Source organism: Furipterus horrens, unplaced genomic scaffold (assembly GCF_987537825.1).
Source record: "Furipterus horrens unplaced genomic scaffold, mFurHor1.1.pri manual_scaffold_5, whole genome shotgun sequence".
In the NCBI taxonomy this organism is placed as follows: Eukaryota; Metazoa; Chordata; class Mammalia; order Chiroptera; family Furipteridae; genus Furipterus; species Furipterus horrens.
The window spans coordinates 94,799,144-94,826,451 of record NW_028327175.1 but is presented as its reverse complement, the minus strand read 5'-3'; the positions used below and the strand labels follow the sequence as shown (position 1 = coordinate 94,826,451).

Sequence of the window (27,308 nt, the reverse complement as noted above, 5' to 3'; positions counted from 1 at the left end):
CCAGAACCAATCAGCATCGGGGCTGTCAAATCCGACTGCTGGAATAAAAATGGAAAGGCCGAGTGGCAGCCGTAACATGGAATTTCCTTGTTTTTATTAGTTTAAGGCTCTTAAAGAGTAACTTTTACATTGGGGAAAACTTTTCAAATATGTACTACTTGAAACTTAGATCCAGTTACCTCTCACATGTTTTCAATCATTCCGCTTGCCAATTTTACTAGTTATCAAAAGACATTTGTGGTTGAAAGCAGGGAATGGGCTTTCCTCTCCCAGTACATCTGCCCTTCCCACGGTGACCTCACCCTGCTGGATCCCTAACCCAGCCACCAGCTGCCAGAACAGCCTGATGGGGCAGATCAGGGTGTGCTACTAGAACTCATGGCTATTTAGTTCATAGCACTGGCGCTACAGCGACACCTGGGTAAGGATTTTTTTGTTTTTTAAACAAAAACTATTGATAAAATCCAGCTTTTTGCATTACCATTGCTACTTAAATGAATCCAGAAACACAAGTTTCTCTTGAAATGCACACACACTGAAATAAATTTAGTTGCTCAATTCTCAATTCCTACAGTGAAACCTATTGAGATTTGGGGATAGTCGTGCACTGATCATACTGGGTGTTATTCAACACTGATGCTGGGCATGAAAAGAGGAAACTACAATGACCCTCGTGTGATCCTTAAACCAGCAAGAATAGGACAGCCTAACTCACTTGTCACTATTAGAAATCTTCTAATTAACGAAGTGCAGAATCTCCAAATTCCTAATAGAGAGGCCCTTGTTCTTTTCTTAGTATGTTAACCCAACACATCCAGGAGTGGCTAAGCCTTCTAAGGGCATTAAACCACAGATGTCTAATATCAAACAGTGTAAACCTCCATGCTGTCACTGAGGATAGAGATGGGCAGTGAGTGGTACGTTGAAAACAAAATGAAACCCACACAGGTGTCCTAAATAGTTTACTTGATATAAATTCAGAGGAAGGCCAAATAAGACTGGAGACTTTGTATATGCTGGAGTAAAGGAGGCCCTCCTGTGTGCTATGTACTTCACATGTAGTAGCAGGTGCATGACTTACTGACCATCAAAGTCAGCTCAGAGGGCCTGGGGGTCAGGGTGCATCTTCTTCTTCATGTGGATTGACTGCTGGCTTGAGGCATAAAGGACAATACGGATTGCTCATAAGAGATTGTCAGAGGTGGGTAATGGCTAGTGGTCTACCCATTTCTGGTATGAATATGCATTTCTTCCATAAATACAAAAAGACAGACAAATCCTCTGAAACAGAAAACTTTGTATTCAGTTTGTTAGGGACAGACTCCAAATTTCCGATACAAACATTTATTTTTAATCCAGCTCATTTATTTTTCATCTGAAACCTGTTAATTCCATGACTGAGAATCCATCCAGTTTCAGACTGGAATTAATTTTAGCAACTGCTTTATACCAAAAATATTAGTAGATGTAGCTGGCCTCACTTCACACACTGTCACTGAAAGTCTGCATGTTCGAATTCCCTCCGGATAGTACAGTTCATGCTGACAAAGAAGCGTTTTAACCTTCTCCAGGAACACACAGAGCTGTCGGGAGCAATGCTGGCAATCTGGTCACTGGCCTTTCTTACACAGAACTGACTGCGGCATTGCCTCATCCCCTCCCTACTCAGGGAGTGACTGTCACTGCGTGCATATTGATTACACACCGTTTACCTTTCAACAAATGCATATTGATTACACACTGTCACTATTTGGGATTGTTCCCAGATGTCTGGAGGTTATCTTTACACGTGCTCCCTCACTGATCTCCTTCTCCAGCCTCCCTCGTCACAAATTAGGCTGTCCAGCCCGGAAAGTCACCCCTGTGGGTTAAGGCAAGCTGAAAATCAGGAGGCTGTAGATTGCAGTCTGCCAGCCTGAGACATGTATCTTGTTTTATTTTACGTGTGATACAAAAAAAAAAAAAGTGGCCCCTGAGTCATCAGTAATTCGTCCCCTACATACTGCCACCAGCTTCACCATTTTAACAGTTAAGCAACAGTCATCACCTTTTGACTGATTCTGCCTGAAGGCTCAGTTGCTGCAACATCTCTGAGACAAGGACAGGCTTTGACTATCAGATTACTGCAGAAAGCCACTTGAGTTCCATCTTGTGGGGCCAGAATTTTAATGGCTCTCTCTCAGTCTATCTTCCCTAGACTTCTCTAAGAATGCAGGCTCCTCTTGCCAGTGGAGGCTGAGCCAAACCCTTCTCTGGGGCAGCCACTCAGCAAAGCTTACTGAAACCCCCAACCTTGGGTGAATCTTCTCCACTGTACAGGTGAGAATACTGCATCACAGCAATTTCAAAATCTCAGTTCTGTTACTGCCAACAATATCCAAACCCAGCAGCCCAACCACAGTCTCTATACCAGCGTCTTCTCCCTGCCACTCTGGTCCTCAGCGAGCAGTCAGTGCCCAGGCAGGCTCACCCCACATACATGGCCCTGAAGTTGGAATTCCCACTGTGGCTATAATGGGGTGGCCCTGCTAATTAGTTCTACCTTTTCCTGCAAATCTCCAGGAAAAGCATTTCCCAGGTAATTTCTGAAATGTCTAGTGTCTAAGAAACCTGGAAAGCTGACCAGGGCTCACCTGAGACAGGCGCTTGGGTCAAAGGTTCAGCAAGGTCACCATCCCTGCACCCTGATAGCTAGTCAGATGGTATCTGGATGGGACAGCCCAGCAAAGCACACTCTAGGGCTTCAGAAACTATCCTTTATTTTATAATCAAACCAGGTCCTTGTCTTCAGGGCTATCTATTCAAGAGACATCCTTCATTAACTCCCAAAATATTTAAATGCCCCCCCCAGTAGAACTCCCCCACTAGCTTCTTCCATAAGTTTTATTTAAGACTGGCATTAGAGCATGCCATTGCCTATGAATTTGAGGGCCTGTGAAAGACCCAAAACTGCTCTGCACTTGATCCTGCATTGCCAAAGCACTTCTACTCTTTAAAACCTGGACCATAATTTATGCAGCTCTACAGACTGGAACAAAATTCTCGTCACACCTTGCTTAACTTTCTCAGGAATTATAATACTTCTAGACTAATTTAATTTTTAAAAAAGACATACACACAATCCCCACATAAGACATTTCCTACCTGGCATCATCACCATGGTAATAAGACGCATACCTGTGCAACCTCCTACGTGTACAAAGCAGAGACACGGGCCCCCATGGCAGTACAAACTTCGGAGCAAAGGATTTGCCACTTATTTACATCTCCGAAGCATTTCAGATTCAAACTTGAATATATATTTCACACAGTACCAAAACTTTTAAATATCCACAAGAAGATTTCATTTTTATAGGCAATAAACATTAAATCTAAAGGACTAGAACATAAAAAGTGTTTTAATGCCATATAAATCACCCTTCCCTAGACAGACTAAATCTCCGAAGGTTTTAAGGACTGCAATATAAATTTTTATGGCAAATTATCTACATAGAAATTATCTGCATGAGATGCACTTTCACTTCTCATTTACATAGTGCTGACAGTCTTCTCCATCACAACAGCCAATCCAACTTGGGAAATCACATGTACAGGAGAATACTAGCGAATACTAGCATTCGAGCTAGGCGGAGATCTCTCCTTGTTTCTGCCCACTGCCTTCGTTTGATGCAACTAGATCTGCCCATTTTTCTACAAAAGAGCCCACAGCCCAAATGGGGTATGGCCGCTCAAAAGGTGGAAGACATTCAGAGGCCATGCCCAAAACATGCTTCCTACGAAGCTCCTCTTGGGCCAGGAGCCCGCCAGCTTGATTCCACAGCCCTAGAACTGGTGTTTTAAGAACTTCACATTTACAAGGCAAGTATTTTGCACATGGTTTTGTCTTCGAGATTAAAAATTTTAAAGGAATCCCAATAAAAGCAGAAATTAGAACTGTTTTATCAGAGAGCAAAATATGATGTTATCAACAAACATTTTTTTATATTAGTAAGTTATAAAGTTTACAACCTGGCCCCAAATTATGAGGAGACAGTTTCTATTCCCTCTTGGAGCTCTTTCCTAATAACAGAACAAGAAAAAGTAGCAAACATTCCTGCTTTCAGGCCGGCTATTAATCTTAGCCAGTCGTCTGAAGAAGGAAAGGAAAGGGTTTCTGTAAATGGTCTCCCTATTGGTTTTATTAATATAATAAATACCAAAGTTAATTTTTGTGCCTTTCATCTAGGAGTTTTAGGGGCTTTAATGGTCTGAAAATTTAAATACAGCTCTCCTTCGATTTCTTCCAGGGCCTAATTAAGCAAAAATAGATCTAGCATCAGAAAATTCTGCACAAAAAGTGAAAATAAAAGTAGTATTTTGGCAAAGGACACCAATTTTAACTGACTCTAGTTTGGATATATAAGTATTAACAACAGACTGTTGGGAAGGGAAAGCACATTTTAACAACATTTTTCAATTAAAACGTCACATTCTCATGAAATAAAAATCCACATAGATTTTTAAGGCTGAGTATAACATAGTAATGACAAGCCCATTTCCTCCGGCTCATTACAAAATTTTCTTGTTGAAGTGGCAATTTCTGCCCTGGACAACTAAATGAATGTAATTAGAGGCCCACAATAAGTTTTGAAAAACTGAACAACCAGAAGACACTCTGAAATATGGTGCCAGAAACACTCTGTTTTGCAAATGGAGGTAACATTTTCTCTCTAGATTTAAAAGACGTTTGATGCCAACTAACAGCAGCTTGTGTGATCTTATTTAAAATGTGCTAACACATTACACCATTTTACCAAATGGGAGGAAAAGGAACAATACTAGACCTAAAATTAAAATAATCTGACCAGCGAATTGTTTCTAGATGCAGTTTTCTTAAGAAGACCAGCTATCCTCAGCTTGCCACCAGCCAGCTCAGGGCAAGGAGAGGTACAGAATGGGGACAAACTCAAAAAACATGCTCAGGGATCTGACTCATTCAACAAGCATTTAATGAGTCTCCACCTCTGACAGGTCAGTTTATGAAAACAAAAAAAACAAACAAAACAAGCACCGCCCCTACCCACCCGGGCTTTCAGTCTACAGTCTATGTGAAATAAAATAGAGCAACCCAGATAATTAACAGCAGCAACAACAAAGCCTTAAAAGATACCTTCACAGGCAAGTGTTCAAAACACAGTATTGAAACATATTAATAAGGAAAAAAATCAAGCAAAAAATTCTGCTAAATGACCTAACACTAAGAATTAAGATGTCTTAAGTGACAAAAGAGTCAAAAATAAGAAGCAAGCAACAGCTTAAACAATGTCAACCCACACTTCAGAAAAAATAAGGTCTTGTTAGCATATAAAGTGAGACGAGGCAGATGGTAATAACCACAGCCATGAAAAGATTTTAAGATTAACCTACCCATTTCATTAAGTACATAATGATTAAGTGATAGTTCCAAAAAATACAATTCAGAAAGCAGAAAGGTAGATTTGTGTTCCTGGAGTAAGTGAAAATACACAAAGTAGAATAAAGCTGCTATTTTTCAACCAACCTTTATATATGTTCTATAAGAGAGACCCACCATTTTGCTCCATGACAACCCAAAAGCAGCAGCTTAAGAATGTAAGGTGCATGTCTTACTCTGATCCCAGGAATAAATCTAGTGCAGGGCTCTTAGGGCCACTCTGCCCTGGACCGACGCAGGGTCACCCGTCCAGCCAGTTCTGACCCAAGGCAGGAGGGAGAACTGGAGGGGCAGAGGGAGATGATGATGGGGATGGGGAGGAGGCCTCCTGTAAACCACCTAGGGTTTTTATACCTCTGATACCTCTGGAAGTGATGCCCTGCTCTTCTCTGTCCAGTGCCCTCTTACCCTATTGTGGGTTCCTGCTCTGAGCAGACTCTCCATCACCCACTCTGAACAATATCAGGCCTGTCTGCTAGCCCATATGACCCCTCCACACACTTACACCTGTTGATCTGTGACCCCATGCTTTTCCTAGCACCTCTTCTCCCAGTAGGTTTCTGCCACTTGGCTTCTCCTCTTCCCATATCCTTGGGGTCCCCCCACCACACACCAGCAGGAATAGTTCATCTTTCAGGGCGGATGGGTCTCTGCTCCAAAGACCCTGGAACGCCAGCTAAGCTAACTAGAGTTAGAAAAGCTTAAATTTCCAGAAAACAGAGCATCTCCAAGCATTTGGATTAAAGTAGAGTTCCAGCACCTTGCATTCCACCAGCAACAATAACTGCATTTGCAGCTGCAGACCTCCTTCTAAGAAATTATTTCCTTAACACGTCACATGCACTATTTTTCCTAGAAAAAAAAAAACTGCTTTAGTTTTCTCGAGTCTATTTTATAAATCCTTTAAAGCTTAGAGTATATTTTAAAAAACTAAAGAAAAAACAAAACAAAACAAAACTAACGTGGCCTAGAGACAAAGTTGTGATGTAGGGATAAAGGCACTGGACCTAGAGGAAGGGGATGTTTCTTTTACAAACAATCCTCAAGGGAAATTTTTTTCTCTTTCTGAGCATTAATTTTCTAATCTGCAAAATAAGGGTGATACCAACTTGGTAGGGTTTTATGAGAACAAATTAAATAAATTCAGTACACTTTAATGACTATCTATGTGCCAGATCCTGGGGAGAAAGGAAAAAATGAGTCTGATTAATTCATTCACTCATTCATTCATTCATGCATGCAGTTTAGGATTTGAAATGATCACAATGAACAAGATATTCAAGCTGGCAGTATAGACAGGAAGGACAATAATCTAATACATTAAATAAATGTATTTATAAGTGAGTATGCAGATATATGTCTAGAAATAAACATGAATGTATTATCTAATGGAATTAGATGTGACAAAGCATAATGCTAGACATAAGGAAAACACTTAAAAATATTTATTGAATTTATGGACCCTTAATGAGCTTTATCCTGGAAGTTTCTAACTTCAACATCACACAGCAGAGTTTCTGGATATGCTGAACATAAAACCAAAAGACACCTAAGAATTGTAAGCTTCTAGGCAAAATTAAGGTCATTTTCATTACCAGATGCAGTTCCAGGATTTGAGAGCAAGAAGTGTCATAGAATAAATCCCAGCCGAGGGCACAGTTTTACAAGGGTCGTGCCATGTAGTAGGTATGGATTCTACCCTGTCCACTGGCTCCTCCTGGGGACCCCATCAGGCCCTGGGGATATCCGCTGCCTTGGATTCAACACTGACGCTGGTCTCCCAGTGGCCTCACCCTCCCTGTGAATACACAATTCAGAAAGACTGTGGCGTGACTGGGTAGGGGTTTGCACATGTCGGAAAGAAGACAGGAAATGACACCGCACCTTAGCTGCCCTGGTCAGGCTGCCTCCTAGAAGTCTTCCTGCCAGCAGAGCCTCGGCCAGAGCTACCCTTCCAGTGCCCAGCAACCAGAGGTGACTCCCAACAGCATTCATCATTGACTCCATTCAAAAGAAGACACATCGTGGGCACGACTGATTTCCCTGGTCTGTGCTGGGGAAGAGGTGAGGGCTCACTGTGGTTGAATCCTGGGGGCTCCTTTTGTCACTGTAGAGTAGCATTAAACCAGGCGAGCCAGAAAACCTGTGAGCTCTCGAGCTGCCTCCAGATTGCAACAAAGTGACCATGACTCAAAGCAGGTGGGAGGAAAGGGGTGGGAGTGGCTGTGCAGGGCCTCCCCCAGGGGTCAGGGCCCCCGCCTGACCGACCTGGAGCTGCAGCACACTAGTGGACAAAATCCACCTCAGCCAGGCTGGCGTGGACACTTACTCTAATAGGACTTTCTAAACACATGCTGTAGATGTGGGTCCCTGCAGTGGACTGCAAGCCCTCAGTGGTGCCGTAAGTACCACATGTGGCAGAGTCAAGGGAAAAGCCAGCACCCCTTTCCTGGTAAGTCCCTGTGGGCTCCCCAAAGCTGAGACTGACGTTTAGGAAGGTAAATATGCACAGCAGGGCTCAAGCGACACAGACACTTGGGTCTATGAAGAGATGGAAGAGAACTGGCCAACTCTTCACTTGACACTACCAAAGTGTCTTCCCTGGAATGGGGACCTTAGGGTCAGACCTGCCACCTGCTCGCAGCAGCGGGGGAGCTCACCTCTCTTTTCTCCTCTGTGAACAAAGCTTGTGAGGACTGACCAAGAGCTCCAAACTGTCCCTGGCACAGAGTAAATATTCTATAACTGGAAGCTATTATTATTAATCTTTGAAGCCAACAGCCTCATTAGAAAAAGCCAGACGAAGTATATTTGGAAAACATGAATGTTTCTTGACTAATTTAAAAGATGCAAAGAGGAAACCTCAACAGCACTAAGCTGGGCCTTTACGGACAATGGGCCTCTGAGGTCTGGGGCTCCCTGGGCAGGTTCCTTTCCTCTTCTCTCTTCCCTCCTCCCACACTGGCCTGCAAGAGGAACCTGCCCCACCAGCAGTGTCAGGCCAGGGCCTTCTAGACCTCCCCACTATCACACTCATTCCCACCTAAACACTGGGGGTGAGGGTATAGGGCCTTCACCTCATCCCCCTCTCCTGTCTGGAAATCCCCTGGGCAAGAGGAGGGGGCATCCAGCCCAGAGCAGGGTACCCCTGTGCCTGAAGCTCTCAACACTCCTCAGTAAGTAGATCTCTCCCAGCCTCCAGCCAAAGGATAGAGTCCTCAAAATGCTGGCCACACGAAAAGGCTCATGTGTAAAAATAATTCGGTTCCACAAATATTTCTGCTACATGCAAATCACAGAAATAGGCACTGGCTGCAGAGGGCATGTAGAGAAAGGGGAGGAAGTGAGTGCTTCAAAGAGCCTGAAACCCAGTGAGGAGTGAGTGCAGCGCTCCAGAGAAGAGTGTTCTGGCTGCTAAACCACCAACAAAACCAGGCAGAAGTGGAGCCCAGGATTCCAGAACAGACTGGGAAGAGGGGGTGGGGAGTGGCAGCTTTGAATTGCTGAATATCCCATTAGAACAAATCCCCTGTTTATCCAACATTTGTGGTGTCACTGTGTAAATATCCATTAAAGTGCCAAATCAAGTATTAAGCACTTCTACGCTGAAGTCAATGTACTATCATGCACAAACTTTGCAAAAGGGGAAAAAGAAAAAAAGAACATTAAACAGAATTAACTATAATCCATAAAATTGACAATCACATGTATTTTTGTCTCAAAGCCCCACCTATTACTATTCTGCCTTCTTGGAGAAGCCTGCTTTCCCAGGGTGGAGATGGGGAGTTTAACACTCACCTACCTGCAGGGACTTAATTGCCTGTCCAAGCAGCACTGGGCCTTTGGGATGAGGCCCCCGCTGGCACACCGCCTTCCCACCCCATCTACAAACTAGTACTGCGTCAGTTACTGGAGAGAAAGCACATGGGAAAGGAGAAAGGAGTTTTGGGATCAGGTATTTTTGGGAATCCACCTGGAGGACTCTACAGAATAGACAAGAAATCACGAGGCCCATAGCCAGGGACCTCACTCCCAGTATTTCTCAGTAGCATCTGGCATGCCATAGGGGCTCTATCACTTTCGCTAATAAAAGCACAACAATAAATAAAAATAGCCTTCTGAACTAAAGCCAACTTTGTCTCGATGTACATATTATTAAAATCTCACGTAAGCCAACAATTTCTATATTATGCTAGTTTCACCCCAATATAATTTTCAATAGCTCTATTGTAAACAGAGATCGCTGGCAGGAATCTGATTAAGAGGATGGCAACCTTCTGCATTCAGACTGTGTGACAGATTCACCCCATCAAACAAATAACATGGTTTAAAAAAAAAAAAAAATCAGGGTGATGGGCACCAGTCCTACATATGAAAAATCAGCAAAATGGGAAGATTAAATGAATGACCACCCCTTTCACAGCCTAAAATTTAGAAACTGAGCCAGGAAGGCTGAGCTTGGGAATTAGTCACTGATCTGAATTCTCTAGTCCCGTTCTCAGTAACCTGGGGCTATTCATAAATTAAATGACAAAGGTGACAGACATACCACCACACAGAGGTGCTGCTACTTAGAAGGTGCAGAACCAGTGGGGCCTTAGAAGTCTGCAAAGGCTTTATCCCTGCTTTTCTCTCCTTTTATTTTACTACTCAGAGTCTTTTTATTATAGTACATGGGCTGGGACTGATGGGATAGGGTGAAAGTAAGCAACCACTGCCTCGATTAGCATTGGATACCCATCCCAATAGCCATTAATTTTCCAAAGGGGCCACTGCTCTGCATCATGTTTTTCCCATTGCCGCCCTTCAGCTCCTAACCCCACATTCCAATTCTGAGACAGGAAATGGTGCTGAAGAGAGCCCTGGCTGCCAAGCCGACACCACAACCCATCACAAAGCTCATCTTCACGGGGTCAAAGCTACTTGGCTGGGACCATCCATAGGACCTACAGCCACTGGCATCTCGCTCGCGGCCTTGGTAGCTCAGCTCTATGTCTCTATCCCTGCTTTTCAAATCCCAGGACAACCTGAGCGTGGGAGAAACAGGCCAGCCTGTCCATTGCCCATGTGGAAGTCCAGCCCTCCAGCGACTCTGGAGGTCACCAGGTCATCAAGAAAGGAAGATTCCCATCAGGAGTCCAGCTCAGAGCAGGGACCCACACGCAGATTTCTTTGTTGGTTCTTCCCAGAACATGTGTGTTAGCAGTTCCCACAGGCATATGTGTGTGGGGGGCGGGGGGGGGGGGGTACGGGACACTGCACAAGGCCCTGAGTTTCAAAGTCAAGAGAAGAGGTAACAAGAGAGGCCACCAAACACAGGTTCTGAATGGGAGACCAAAAAGGACACCCTGGCTTTATTTCCATGCACAACTTCCTTCATGATATTTTTTCTTCAACAAAGTCCCGTTGCCAGTATTTGATAATCACCACAAATTTTCACTTTATTCTAATTTCAGGAAAATAGGTCTCTGAAAAGAGACACTTTCGCTAACTAGGCTAAACCAAAAGCTGCGAAGGGGGTGGCTCCGCAGTGCTCCTGTCTGGTGGCATGGCCCTCACACCTCCATCAGGGAACACTCAGTGACTAGTCAACCTCATTTTACCAAGTTAGTGGACGAGCTGATTTGTGTTATGCTTATTTATTTACTAACCTTATCAGCCTCTTTCAACAAGAGATAAGTTCCTTTTTCAGTAATTTACTGTGCTCCTTACGTGCAACTCATTGTAGTGGACATTTTGGACCCTCTCCTCTAATTTCCCAACCCTTAGAAGTAATAACAATAGACTAACATTGACGTTGCTCCATTGTGTGTGGAGCACTGTGCTAAGCACATTACAACAAGCATTCTGTTAGGCCCTAGGAGGTCTTTTCTCAGACAAGGACACTAGCTAGCTCCAAGATGATGAGAGCCTGGTCCTTAGCCCCACCGTCAGAGCTCTGTAAGGTTTCAGAGCCAACCTCTCTCTCTATTCCTAGTGGGCCTGCCTTTCAGGAGGGCAGGGACAGAGCTGGTGCAGAAGATACTGGTCAGGACTTAACACCCTCTGTCACTGTGTTTTCCTATAAAGGTCCACCCTGCCTGTGTGAGGGCAGGTGCTGTGTCCACCTCCCTCGCTGTTGTAGAGAGTCTCTCCCACGCCAGCCCCCCCCAACGCCCCCACCCCCACCCCCGCACAGAGACTGATGCACACAACTGTGAAAGCTTGTGGTGGACAATGAGGACCAGCCAGGGCCTTTTGCTGCCGTCCTTTCTCCCACGTGCACTGCCAGGGCTTAGAGGCACTCGGCCCTGTTTTTTTGGAACTGAGTTTCAATACTACATCCAGACTGCGGTTCGACATGACAAAATGACTCAGCCATCCTACAGAAGTGTAGGATAAAGCCAATGCCAACATTCTTCCCCTCCTTCCTCAAAATTGCCCCCTTCACGGAGGTCTTGGGTGCCATCAGAGTCGATGGTTCCCTTTTCTTTGCAAGCAGAACACCCAATCACATGATTCGGTGGCCCAACAGGTTCTGTCAAATTGCTGAAAAGGCAGACGAAATTCTTGACAAATCGGCCCCGTCAGAAAATCAATTCCCAAATGCCATGTAATTCACTGACAAGCCCACAGGGGCATTAGTATTGAATGAGAACGGATTTCTTTTCTTAAAAAAGGGCCAAGATAAGAGCAAGAAAGATATTTACATTTTGTCTGCAGACCCAAGATCTCGAGCAGGCGAGCAGGAGTAATGAGAACAGTGCATCACAAACAACTTGGGCCTGCCAGCGATGAAAATTAATGGGAAGGTAAGGAGCTTCTTTTGATGCTGGAAGGGCTCCAGTAAAAACTGGTCTGTACAAGGGAACACCGTGTCAGACTAAGAGAGAATCAGCTTGTCTGACTTGTGGTTTTCTTGACAACATTCATCTTCTCTTGGCCTGATACAGGGCAATTAGTGCTTGTCAGCTGAATCATGTGTTATTAAGATCATTCAGGCATTTTTTAATTACGGTTAGCGAGACAGACAGTAATGAGATCTCCAGCAACTTTAACTTCCCACTTCCTTTTCAGATAAATCTTAAGCTGCGTTTTGTTCCACCCTGCTGATGTTTCAAAAGAATTGTTTATTCCTGCAGGTAGATACATGTAACCCAGCCCCAGCTTCCCCTACCTCCACATAAAACATCAGCTGCTGGGGGGCTCCCCTCAAGTCAATCAGACAAAGACACCCTTCTTAAACATCTGTTGCCTCTGGTCCGACATGGGACAGGCAACAAAATGCCCTTAACAGAGAACTCCATTCTGGAGGCCTCTTTTGAATTCACAGGACTCTCAACTCCAGGACCTTGCCTGGCTCTTTTCTCTCATGTTCCTCAGGAGTCACAGCCTGTGCTTAATCAGACATGACCCCCATGGTCCTCATTCCAAAACCTACTCCTCTCTATTAGCTCTTTTGCATCATATGACAGAAAAACCCAGGAAGCATAAAAATGACTTAATTTGCTCTTATACTCTCTATGTCATCCCATTTGCTTCTATATTAACAATTCTCAAAAAGGTTAAAGTATAGTATCTGGTTCAACTTGAATCTGGGTTCATAATTTTTGTGTTTTTAAATGCTCCCCTTACATCGATATTTCATGGAGGGAATGATGTCCTTTCCTGGGAGATTTCAAATTTTTATGGTCCCAGTCCTTTCTCTTTATATAGCCATGAGCCAATGTGATTTCTGAGCTACTTACTTCTGGTTCACCATCTGTTTCTTTATGAGGCCAGTGAGAGGGGCCTGGGGGATGTGTGATAAGGAGAAATGGGTCCCCAAAGCCCTTTCTTGTGGGGGGATGCACACCCTTCTCTACACTTGTGTGCAGTCATGCCCAACCTGGCCGTTTCTAAGGAATAAGAACTTCTGAATGTTCCAAAACAAGCTTCATCCAATAAGCAGCACACAGGAACGGGACTTTCTGAAGGCAAGTTCTCCAAACCCTATGACCCATTCCAAGGAGTATTTTTATGGAAGCCATTTAAAAAAATCTTGTTCCTCAAAAAACTAAAAACGGAACTGCCTTTTGAACCAGTGATTCCATTGCTAGGATTATACCCCAAAAACCTGAAACTCCAATTCAGAAGAACCTGTGCACCCCTCTGTTCATAGCGCTGTTTACAATAGCCAAGTGCTAGAAACTACCTAAGTGCCCATCTGTAGATGAGTGGACCAAAAACCTGTGGTACATTTACACAATGGAGTACTACGCAGCAGAAAAGAAAAAAGGAACTCCTACCATTTGCGATAACATGGATGGAACTAGAGAGAATTATGCTTAGCGAAATAAGCCAGGTAACAAAAGACAAATACCACATGATATTACCTTGTACAGGAGACTCATGAACAACACAAACAAAGAGCAAAACTGAATCAGAGGCATGTAAACAAGGAACAGAGTAACAGTTATGGGGGGGGCGTGGGGGGGGGAGAGAAGGGGATTAAGTAGGGGAAGGGTTCAATAAAGGAACTAGAATAAATAACCCATGGGCACATAGAACAATGTGGGGATTGACTGTCGGAGAAGGGGTGGGCTGGGTGGGGAGGAGCAATGGGGGAAAAAGTGGTACAACTGTAATAGAAAAACAATAAATAAGTCAAAAGATAAAAAAAAAAATATTTTCCTAAGTTTGTTCAAAATGCTTTCTTCAGAGAAGCACTTTATAATGCTTTCTGGATGTTCTTGTGCTTTGAGTCTTATGTGACTTTGTTTTTTTTTTTAAGCAAGCTTTTTCTTGTAGGTTTTTATACAATTCTGGACAAGGTGGTCATTGCAGTCCAGAAACACGTCTTCTCCTCCCCACCAGCACCATCACCATCACCTTTCCCTTCCAACCCCAGTTGACTCCTAACTGACCCTGTAGTACTGCAACTGTACACACACACCCTTGAAGGAGGAAGTGGTCTCGCCTGCACTTGATGACCACGAGTGACCACGGCTCACCCAGCTGGATGCCTTCCATGGAGCCACCAAGGTGCTTCTGCACAGTAGCTGATCCTACAGAGCTGCAGGTAGCCCACTAAGCACCTGGTGAGCCTACTTTTATTTCCCAGCAAGACTAAGCCATGGAAGAAGTGAGCCACAAGTGCCTGAGGATACTGCAGCAACCCAGGAGGAAGGCTGAAGGCCATCAGGGCCACAGTAAGCCCAGCTTCATCAGGTAAGACCAGACTCATCCAAAAAGGCGCTGAACATTTAGCCCCTGAGAAAGAAACATCAAAACATCAATGGTTAAAATGTATTTATCTAGAAGAATGAACCAAAAAGTTAAAGGGCTAGAAATGAGAAATAAAACAGGAAGAAAGGAGGGATCCACCCTAATTTCAAAGTGTTTAGGGGAGACCACTCCTGCACAGAGTAGATGACTTATAAATATTTATATGTTAAAGCCATCAGAAGGGGACTTGGGGAGGCGCAGGGAGGGAGTCAAAGTCACCCAAATCTACCACTGGTGCCCTGCATTCCTACCACTCCACCCCCACAGGCAGACCCAGAAACAACTGGGCTCAGCTGAACAGCACAAATAAGGCCCCCTTTGTCCCCTATAGGAGTTTTTAGAAGCCCTGAAATGCAACACTTTCAGACATGTAGGCTTGCATAACAATATTTTGAAGAAAAGTTTCTTCTTTTTAAAAACAAATAAACAAACAAACTTGTAAGCCACTGGTCTTTTTATTAATAGAATTTTTTAAAATCACATTGTATTCAAAAGTAGCAGTTTGTTTTTGTGATTTAAGAACCACACTATTTGAAATAAAACTGCATGAGAGTGGGCTTGTCTAGTTTCCCCAAATCCTGCCTAGAACTGCAACACGGTCACTCTGGGCAACTGCTGAGCTGGCTGCAGTGACTGGCTCACTTGGGGCTACAGCTACAGCCAGCCTGGAGGCCCAGACTTTCTTCACTGGCCCCACCTACACTTTGTCAGTCTAAGCCCCAACGATTTAGGCTCCTGGAGCTTTTCATTGGTGGGTTGTTTACTTCAAACACCACTTAGTGAAGCTTTAGCTTGTTACTCGCTAGTTGTGAGGTCAGTCCCTAAAGGACTTACTGCTTTTCTGGTTGCACGCACTAAGAACCACTGCCCATTTCATAAAAGGAAGTGGCATTATTTCAGTTTGGAGAGGAGGGGAGGGAGGTCGATCACAAATGTGAGGGGTGGTGTCCCATGGTCACCAATTTTATTCTCTCTTCTGACTCCTTGTTTCAAGGGGCACTTACACACAAGCATACAAGAGAGGGTGGTTGGTTTTGCATTTTTTGTTTGTTTTTTTTGCATTCCTTACATACACACTTTCTGCTCAACTAGACTGATCATAAAATTAGAACTAAACATGGATTCCATATTAGGGCAGTGGAGAACAAGGCTCTCTCCATCGATGCTGGGGGAGTCGAAATGGATAGTGAGTGTACATTGGCTGGATCTATCACATTCACAAATGCACATGTCCATGGATCCCACAACTCTCCTTGCAAGAATGTACCCTGTAGATATTCATGCACCAGTATCAAATGGTGTATGTACAAAGGTACAAAGTTCTTCAAGGCGGCATTGTTTTCAGAGCAAAAACTGGAAGCAACCCAAATATCTATCAATGAGGAACTGGGTACATCAAACATGGCCATCCACAATATGGAATATCATGTTTCTGTGGGGGGGGGGGGATGAGAATTTTTAAGCTTTCATGTACTGATTAGGAAACTCTAAAAAAATTTAAAGCAAGGTGCAGAAGAGCATGCATACATAACATGCTAGACTATGTGAATAAAAGGGGGAAATGATGACATATATTTATATTTATTTCTCTGTGTAAATAAACTAGAAGGATACACAAAAAAGGTACAGTAATAGTAGGGAGGGGGCAAGCTGACAGGAGATTTCTCTTTATGCCTTTTTTGGGGGGGACATAGGGTGAACCATGAGATTATTTTACTAATTCAGAATTAAGTAATACAAGGGATCTGGTACAATTGCTGCTATGAATAGTCCACCTTTTCTGAACATTTTGGGTAATATGTACCCAAAGTCTTAAAAATATATACACAATGTTCACTCAACACTTTTAGAAATTTAACCTAAGGACATAATCCCACATTAAAAGTAAGCATAAAAAGCATGCATATGTGTACAAGAATGTTCATTCCAAAGTAGTCTAGAGAAGTAAAAAGTTGAAAAAGAGAAGATAAATTTAATGAAATACAGGAAATCATACAGTGGAATACTATGTAACATACAACTACAAGAACTAAAATATTTATTTTTGAAGTAAATTGAAAAGATATTAATAGCACAGTAAACCCTAGGTTGGGAAAGGTTGTTACAAAGTGATATCCAAAGTGTTATTTCCCCACTGCCCGTCCCTGAAGAACATATACCAAAATGTTAACAGTAACAGGACTAGTGGTGATTTTTATTTCCTCCATTATATTTTTTTATAGTTTCCTTTTTTGAAACTTTTAAATTAAATTTATTGGGGTGACATCAGTTAATAGGATCATATAGGTTTCAAGTATACATGTCTACAATACATGATCTGTATGTTGCATTGTGTGCCCACCACCCAAAGTCATATCATCTTCCATCACCTGTAGTTTCTTAATTTTACTAGCATTTCTTACTTTTTAAAATCAGAGAGAAAATCATTTCCATTTGGGGTTGGGGAGCCAAACCAATAGCTGTTTTTCCTCTATCAGGCAAAATGTGAAGGTCTACACAACAGCAAATAAAACAAGCCTCTTAGGCCAGATAATGAAGTGCAATCCACTACAGCAGAGAGACGTAATGAGAAGCGTAGCCAGTGTGATGCGAAGGGTCTACCCCCACCCCAGGTCCTGACCAGCCTTCAGACCAGGTGTTCTTTCTGTGCAAGGTAGAAGTGGTAAACAGAAACCAGAACCAAAATAGCAAACAGAACACCATGGGCTCAAATGGGGAGCTGGAGAAGGGTTTTCATACTCCCTTCTATGTTTGGCACAAACAATTCTTTAGCTTATTATAGGGCAGTGTGACAAAAATACATTCTAACAGCAATTAAACACCATATCTAACAGTCAAGTGTTTTCGGTTAATAAAGAGCTCTGCTTATAATAAGAGAAGTCATTGTCTAAATCAAAACAGCTGAAATGTAAGCCCTCCTCCATATTTCTTAAGAGTGATTAGCACATTTTTTAAAAAACAACAAAAAACATCAGCTCACCAAAGCAATGGCACACAAGTTTATTGTATCTGATAGAGGGTGAACCTCATCATCAAAGAGGTCTGAATTTGGATCCTAACTCTGCCATTTAACAGAAACGAGCCCTGGACAAGTTCATCCTCCTAACCCTCCCTTTTCTCGCCTGTAAAGCAAGATGTATATAAGGCTCTGAGCATGACACCAGGACAGCAGCAAAGACAACAGGCCCCCATTAGCCTTGTTTGCTCTTGGTGACCTTCCCCGATTATCAAGCAGAACTGTTAGAAATTAAAGTCATCTAGCCCCTAGCACACGGTAGGACCCTATTCAAGGGGCAGCATAAAATCTCTCAGCAGACACTATGAAAGGCACATAGTTTCTGAAGTTCTAAGGTAGACTCCCCTGCAGGTGTCAAGAGCGTGAGTTCAAATGTCCTGGAACCCTACTTAATGATCCCAAATTATTTCATTGAGTAAAATTGCTTTCAGTGGGCATCTACAACTGAATTTGTCAATTTTGCTTCAAATACACTGAATTTGTGTCTTCTACAACCACAGATCCCAACAGTTTCTTTCACACCACCGGGCTGGTTGCATGGCCCAGTGAGAAGACAGGAACTGAGTCTGGTGGCTCAGAGTCAAGTCCGTCACTGACCAGCCAGGAGACTTGGGCCAATCAATGGACCCTTCTGTGAGGCCCCAGGATAACACTATCAAAGCCCTTACAGAACTGTTCTCAGGATCAAGAGATCACAACCCTAAGAGTTCCCGACGGAGCCAGTACCAAGGAGGCACATCACAAACCCTTCCCTCCTCCTTTGTGAGTCTTGTTCCACTCAGCTACTGTGCTCTGGACTAGCGCTCAAGGAAGCTCAGACTCATCATGTTTCAGCTGCTTTTTCAGTAAAATCGAGATACTACTACTTGCCTTCTATTCACCTTTAAGGATGTTGTCAGGATTAATTGAATGGGGCATATTAAGCTCTTATTTCCTCAGAGAGAGAGAGAGAGAGAGAGAGAGACTGAGTTAAGTACAGGATATTATTCTATCAACGGCCTGCTTTAATAATATCCCCCACGACTGGCACGAAAGGAATGTACCATTTCACTCCCATCCTGACTGCAATAATCCTAATTCAATTAAACCAGAATCTTATTCTGGAAGCATCTCTTGTTTCAGGGACAATATAAAACCATTCCAGACTCATGGCCTGGATAATATTAAATATAATTTTTAGTTTAACTTTTACTAAGGCATCCTGAATATTCTAAAGACTACATAAGGAAATGAGGGCATTACAGGTCTCTTCACTTCAGTAGTTCTCCTGTCCTCATTTTTCTGCAGAAAATTCACTGATATTGAACAGAAATAGGCAAAGATTCATTTTCTATCAAAAGGCATAATCCAAAGAAGAAAATACAACTTAAAAATGTCTTCTTAAAACTGTAGAGGAACCTAGAAAGTTTTATCTACCTTCCAATATTTAAAATAAGAGAACCTAAAAGTTCTCCAACAAATAAAGTCACCATAATTTCAGTATTCTATAAATGAGCAGGAAAAAGAAAGATACACAAAACCCCATATAAAACACTCCCATCTTGAAAAAGTTAGGCTACAAGTACAATAGATTACTAAAGCCTATTCATATATATGCTTAGAGAGTAGACAGTGCTTTTTCATAGCGATACACTTCAAGCATACATAAAATCATAAAATTCTATGTACCTACCGCCCAGCTTCATCAAATTTTAACACCCTGCCATATTTGTTCTTTCTAAAGGAATAAAATTTACAGTTGGAGCACCCATTATACCCTCTTCGGTCTCATTTTTCTTTCCTCCCACCCTCAATAATCACTCTCCAAAATGTGGCATTCCTTTTCCAAAAAATCTTTCTATAATTACCAGTTCTTTATGGTGCCATTAACAACACAAGTTATGTTGTGCATCTATAAGTCCGTATGAATAGGACTGCACTGCACACACCGTTCAGCTGGCCTTTTCTGCTCTACGCTGTGTTTATGAGGTCCAGCCACACGTAGGGCATGTGGCCAGCCTTCCTCCTAGAACTCCCCAATGGACCTTGACATTCTTCCCAGTTGTTTACTCCTGCAGAGTACACTGCAGGGAATGTTCCTGTGCGTGTCTCCCTGTACACGTATCCAAGAACATCTCTAAGATCACACTGATTTCATCGAGGAGGGAGCCTGCGTCATCATCCTGCAGGCACTTTCAACAGCTGCTCACCGAAACGGTCATTCTGGCTTGCACGTCCAACAGCACAGAGTTCACAGTGCAAACCCTCTATATAGGCAGACTTAAAATCTTGCCACTTTGATGGGTGTAAAAAAGAAAAAACAAAAAGACAGGCTTTTACTTTTGAAAGCCATCATGTAACTGAGAACATCCCTTCTTAATCTCCACTATTAGACCAAATTAAGTTGAGCTAAGGTCTATATTCTGCTGATGAGCACAGTATTCCCTAACAGTGTCAGCAAGTCAGAATGCAGGAGGATTAACCCTGCAGTCTCCCCAACCTTGGATGCTATGATCAGATAATAATAAAGGGGGGGGGGGGGGGAGTTCAGAGAACACCTGCAATGATGATGTGCTGCAAGTTTCCGAGAAATGTCAGACAGACATCAGCTTCCACCCTGCTCTGAGTGTCACCCCCACCTGGGTATCTCAGTCCTTCCAAAGCAGTCAGGTGAATCCAGCTACATAAATATTTATATAACTCATCTATGCATGGCACTAGGCAAGGGTTTTTAAAAGCTATTAACAGACTTCATAAGCATATACCCCCAAATTATTCATTACCAACTTCTAAAAAGCAAAACTTTATACTACCTTCACAGCTTTATCTGAGCTTTAAAAGAGGAAAAATGAAAACTCCATACCACAAAGAGAAAAATCTTGTTATACCAGTTCTGCCACTTAAGGTTAAGGTATTTACCATCCTACAGTCTCATCAAGATTGTGGTGATGTTTCCATTTAAGACATTCTGGAGGTTTCCTTAAGAAATAATCTGACAAGATTCCCTAGAGTCTCTCATCCATTAAGTTCAGATGAGAGTTTTATGAAAGACAGAGAAGAAATAGCTTTGACTGAATAAGCATACTTGCCATTCCCTGGAACGCCCCAGTTGAGGCCCCAAGGGGAGTGAACAACATGACCCCCTCTGTAAAACTAACCTTGAGGACTGGGCAGCTGCCCAGGCCTACATGGCCTCAAAAGGTGCCCTAAGAAGATGAGGACACAGGGATCCAACTACAGCAAGGTGCTCAAAAGGGCCACAGGGCAGAGGAGGGCAGGGGATGCAGCCTTCAGTCAACACTGCCATCTGGGTTTGGGCTCAGAGAGGGTGTCTGGGGAGTTGGGCTCAAGCCAGGCAGGACGAGGACCCAGCCTCCCAGGGTGGTGGTCCTGGGGGTGGAGTGTGAGGCTGGTGGGTGAGCATGGAGGGGTGAACAGTCCACTGCAGGCAATAAAGCAGTGTCCCTAAAGAGATGTGGGAAACGAGGCAGTGGAGGAGGACTAGAGGGGATCCTAGCAAGACTGTTCAGATCTGCAGAGGTCTAAACACTAGCAGGAGGAAGCGACTAGAAACCTGGGCAAGGTACAGCCTTCCAGTCTTGCTGCTACCTGATAAGCCCGTACCCTACCCTCTCTGGCCTGCTCACTAGTCCACCTTCTCCACAGTGAGGACACTAAGACTCCCTGAGCCAGAACCCAAGGCTTCCTTTGTGCACAGAAACCACCACTTCCCAGGAGCCTTTTGACCTTGGCTGACCTTGTGCCATGTGGCTTCCCTTCTACCTCTGCTCTTTCCCTTCTCACCTCCTTTGCTGATCTCTCTCCTTTTGCTGAGCCCTAACTGCAGCACTCCCATGGCAGCACCCAGCCCTTGGCAACCTTTCCTGTTAAATTCTATCCCTCAGGGAACTCATTCTTTCACATGGTGTCAACAAAGGCACTCTGCCAGGCATCAGGAAGACCTGTGGCCAGTTCTGAGTTCCCCTCAACCTCATGCGTGTGGTCCATGCATTTATTAAGCATGTACTAAGTAAGTGCCAGGCTCTCTCCTGGGCACTGGGAATTCAGCAGCTAGGACAGACCCACCCTGTCCCTGAATATTTCTATTTGTTCAGGATGTCTGAAAGGCAGCACAGCCTCCCCATACTCTGATGCTCCCCCTGCCGTCTGAGTATTTTTTTAATCCTCACCCGATTATATTTTTTTAATTGATTTTAGAGAGAGAGGAAAGGAGAGGGGAAGAGGGAGAAAAAGAGAGAAAGAGGGAGAGGGGGAGGGGAGAAAGAGAGAGACAGACATCAATGTAAGAGATAAACATCAATCAGTTGCCTTCTAAATGGTCCCTGACTGGGGATGGAACCGGCAACCTAGGTATGTGCCCTGACTGGGGATGGAACCCATAACCTTTTTGGTATATGAGATGATGCTCCAACCAACTGAGCCACCAAGCCAGGGCCCATCTGAGTTTTGAACAAGAACTCGATTCACCTTCCAGTCATGCCCAAGTACACACTTGGGCTCATCCTTGTCTCCTCCTTCCCCTGCTCCCAAACTACAGTTACCCAGTTACCGAGTCCTGGGTGGAGTTCCTCTTACTCCTTTCCTCTCATCCTTGACACCTGACACAGGCCTTCATAACCCTGGAGTACAGGCCCCAGACCCTCTACCCACTCAGTTCTCTGCGAGCAGGGAGGTCCTCCTGACACCTCATTGGAGCCATAACACATGACTGCAGAAAAACCTCCAGTGACACCTCCAAGCAGGTCATATCTAAACCGCTGTGCCTGGCACTTCAGGTCCCTTCGTCTCATACTCTTACTAATGCTTCTAGCCCTCTCTCCCCTACGCCCTTCCAGATCTGGCCACAATCTAGATCCTTAAGTGCAGTGACCCTTCTGCTGCAGATTCCTAAAGCACTTACTGCCTGTCTGTTCTGAGTTCTGCGCTGCGCATGATATTTCCTGCAGTTAATGTACACCAAGTTCTACACAGCTAAGTTTTCCCATAAATGTCGTATTGCTCAGTTAAGTGAGGGGTTCCCTGAAGAGCAGGTCAGGGTTGCAGTCATGGATCACAGCATTGTGCATCCAGTAAGCACTCTACCTTAGAAGCATTCAACAGCTCGCACATCCACAGTGCAAGATAGACCAAGAAAGGAGATGGTCTGCCTGCAACTGGGAGAGCCGCCCAGACTGGAGGGAGAGTGAGATACAGAGGGGCCAGCCAGAGGAAAGGCCGGGCCCTAACAAGGCCAGAGCAAGCAGGGGGGCAGAAACCAGCTCAGCATGGGCATGAGCCGGTTCTACAAAGGGGACTGCAAACAGATGAGAGTGGTCTCAACTACACTAAAGGGAAGTTAGGCCACCAAGTGACCAAGTCCAGCAGAGCTGGACTTCTGACGCCTCAACATTGAGGCGAAAGTTAAAGCTGCCAGTGAATGATCCTACAAAGAAACTGGCTTTAAAAGAGAAGAGCAAATTATCTGAAGTCTGAGCTGTTGGAGACACCCAGAGATGCAGGGAGCAGAAGGGAAAGTCAGCAGGTTAAGCACTGGTCAGCTGGCATACTTGCTGGCTCCCCTGAGGTGTTCCCCCTCCCCCAGGCGTCAGGGGCTGCTGAACACAGTGTACTACACGTTTGTCCTCACTCCCTGCCTCCCTCTTTCTCCCCAGAGACAGAGCTTTAGGTCTGCCAAAGTCTTGCCACTTGGCTGTGACTTCATCCTGGTCACTGTCGGCACCCCAGGATAAGCAGGGCTTCCGTGTGGCTCTGGTTATGGGACTCATCACGTATCGGCCAGACTTGATAAATAGTCTGCCATTAAAACTGAGCATCCAAGGAGCCTCCTGAACAACCAAGATGCTGCTGCCTAAACTGGCTCCATCACCAGTGTTCTGGAATGTACCTCTGTGTAAAGAACCATGATCGTTTCATTCATGGTTGCTAACTCTTCTCCACCTTGTAAAATTAAGCATACAGAAGAAAGCAGAAATGCTGTGGTAATACAGCACACACTAATTACCACCAAGGAAAATCAAATCACACTAAATTTCAAATAAAAGTTTCATGAAACTTTTTGATACTTCTGATACGGCAATTTCCCCAAAGGTCCCAGTGACGCCTTCTCTAAGCTTTGAAGTCAATCAAGTGCTTAGAGGACAAAGTAAAACCACCTTTAATTCAATGGTTATGGCCTGTTTCATTTAGAGTATCTCAGGGTTAAAATTCTCATGATTTTATTTGTTACCAACAATTTAATGAGTTATTCACTATGTCAATCATAAACGATCAGTAAACAACTAAGCCTGCTCATTACCTACTCTAGTTTAATTTGAATCCTTAAGATAAATGTTCATGCTTACAATAAAGGGTTTCATATGATTCTATTGCCTGGAGACTATAAAGAAGCATTCGAAGTATCTCTCCCTTTGGTAGATCTCAAGGTCATTTACAAGCACTCAGCTAAGATGTCTCAAAAACATATTTTGCTTTCCCTTGAAACCATTAAAATATAAGTCCTACAAAGGCAGGGGTTGTCATAATCTCCAGTACTTTGCATTGTGCCTGGCCCTTACTAAATGAGCAGCAAAGATTAGCTAAACAAGTGAGTGATTACACCTCTGATCACGGTCACCATAAATAATGCTCAACACACCTCTGCATTTGCAAGCTGCATGCACACACTTCCTACAGTCATAAACATCTGTGTTTACAGACTACACACAAGTGTGTAAATGAATGCCAGCTGCCCCCAGGACATGCGCATGACACATGCTACATAGCTGCTTGCAGCTGGACTGTCAGACTCCCACTCCATTCCATCCTGCTCAGGTGCATTAGACACCCAGCACCGCACATCATCAACCATGATGAGGAGGGAAAGGTTTAACATTAGGCTTTAATATCACTCTCTGCCAAGGGGCTCTTCTGTCATCTGAAAATAATATATTAAATTAAACAGGATTACTAATAAATATTTAATAGCATGAGAAACACAATTTAAGTCTACAAAGTGAAATTCTTAAAGAAACAGAGACAATTTCAGCTGAAAGAAATAAGATTTAACTTAGTTAATCTGCATGAACATCAGTGCCTCTACAGGATCCAGAAATATGTTCTCAAAAGGTCATGTGCATAAGCATCCACTGTGAAGAATAAAAACAGTTGTTTTGGGTTTCTTGACAAATAAGAATAACCACTCTGTAATAAGAGCAACTGCTGGTGGGCATGTACAGGCAAACAAACAGGGCTTTGTGCACCTGGACCTCCCCACTGAAGTACCACAGGGAGAACTGGAAATGGGGTGGAAGGTCAAGTCAGCCAGGGCCAGGGTAAGACTGGGACCTCGGATCCCAGGAACTTGGGCCCCAGCCTCCTGTTCTATCTCACAGGGCTGAGGACATGGGGAAAGGCTCAGCCTCTCTGGGTGTCAGTTTCTTCTTCATGATTGAGAGGGCTGGTTTAATTTGGGGGATTCTACAAAACAATTCAACAAATGATAACACTGTGAATACTGTATGGGAAATAGTATTTCCCATTTTTTAAAGTAATAATTCAGGTGGCTCACTAAATATATTCATCTTGAAGCATCCCTAGGAAATATAAACTTTAAATAAGTTATTAAAAATAACTACATCACACCCATTAGAATGGTTCTAAACAAAGAAACAGAAAACAAGCGTTGGCGAGGAATCAGAACCCTTGCGTACATTTGGTGGGAATGTAAACTGGCACAGCCACTGTGGAAAATGGTATGGTGATTCCTCAAAACATTAAAAACAGAACTACCATATAATCCAGCAATTCTACTTCTGGGTACATACTCATAAGAACTGCAAGTAGGGCCTCAAAAAGTTATCTGTACCCAACAGCTAAAACATGGAAGCAACGCAAGTGTCCATCCATGGGTGAATGGATAAACAAAATATGGTCTATCCATATAATGGAATATTATTCAGCCCCCAAAAGGAAGGACATTCTGACGTATACTACAACATGGTTGAAACTCCGAGGACCTTATATTGAGCAAGATAAGCCAGTCACAAAAAGACAATACTTTATGATTCCACTCATATGAGGTATATAGAGTAGAATGGTGGTTGCCGGGGGCTGGGCAGGAGGGGAGAAGGGGGCGTTAGTGTCTCATGGGTGTGGAGTTTGGGTTTGGGAAGATAAAAAGAGTGCTGTGGATGGACAGTGCTAATGGTTGCACAACAGTGTGAGTGTACTTAATACCATCGAGTATACACTTAAAAATAGTTAAGATAGTAAATTTTATGTGCATTTTACAATTTTAAAAATCAGGGGGGAAAACCTTGCAATCACATATACATTACGTGCCTCTTGATCTCCTGAAAGAAATACATATCAACTTTAGGAAGGAATCCAGTAAAAAAATAAAGAGACACAAATCAGATCTTCAGATTCAGAAATAGATTAAAAGGGGAAAAGAGATAGAGGGGAAATGATCAATTAAGAAACTTAAAAGACTAAGAGACCTAAGAGTCAATCACAATGTGAGGATCTTACTTGGATCCTCCTCATTCAAACAAATTTTTAAAAATTATTATATTTATGGAAAATAGGAGTATTGACTAGACAGTTGATATTAGCAAATTTTTGTCTTTTGGGGGGAAAATATGATAATAGTATTGTGGTCGTGTTAAAAAAAAGTCCATATCTTTTAGAAATACTGAAATATTTATGGGTGAAATAAGGCTGTCTGGGATTTGTTTCAAAATTAAGTTGGGGTAGGGGAATGAGAAAGTACAGCTAAAACAAGGTTAGCTATAAGCAAGTAATTCTTGAAGCTGGTAACAGATACAAAAAGATTCATTATGCTCTTCTGTTTTAGTATATATTTGAATAGGGAGCCACATTTTTCTAGATACACTGAACAATAAAAGATCTTTATCCTTTCTGAACTTCAAACTTCAGGTTTGGCATTTCCAAACACATACTGAGCACTTACAAATTGTAAGGAAATCAACACAACAATTGTTCCTACACCAACCCTGGTAATGAAAACAATTTAAGGGCATACCTAGGTTGCAAGTCATACCAGAATATCCCCAATGCAAATTAGGTCAATATAATTACTCAAAAAGAGGAAGCACCCCCCCCCCTTTTACAGGCAACTCAAAGGGAAAGGGTTGGCAAGTCATGAGCCAGCCCAGCAGAAAGCCTTCCCTGAGCATCTTCTGAGCCTGCCTTAGGAGATGGCAGTAAGAGGGGCATATTTCACAGGCAACTGTTCTCTGTCAAGTTGAAGGGTCATCACAGGCTGGAATGGCAGGCAAATAATTCCATGGATGGCCTGGTGTGATTTATAAAGTGAACTAAACAGAATACAAACATCATCTACCATACGATATGTCTTACTCTATAAACCTACCAGAATGTAAGCTCCTTAAGGGCAAGAATTATCTTGACCTCTACTGGCCAACCTCAGAACCAAGTGGAGTGTCTCGCACATAGCCAAATGCTCAATATGTGCTTTTTGAGTCACTAACTAAATGAATAGCTATCATAAAGCCATATATCCACAGAAAATTATCCAAAGGAAATTAATCACAACCTTAACAGTGATTACAACTCTGCTAGTGGGATTATGGG

At 43.3% G+C, this 27,308-nt stretch overlaps 1 protein-coding gene and 1 pseudogene across 8 annotated transcripts in view; both read right to left on the bottom strand.

Annotated features, from left to right (window-relative positions):
* The window catches only part of CUX1 (cut like homeobox 1), a 362,525-nt gene that overhangs the window by 300,422 nt on the left and 34,795 nt on the right, over positions 1 to 27,308 (bottom strand). The window lies entirely within an intron of this gene.
* On the bottom strand, positions 10,176 to 10,414 carry LOC150009053 (reactive oxygen species modulator 1 pseudogene; annotated as a pseudogene).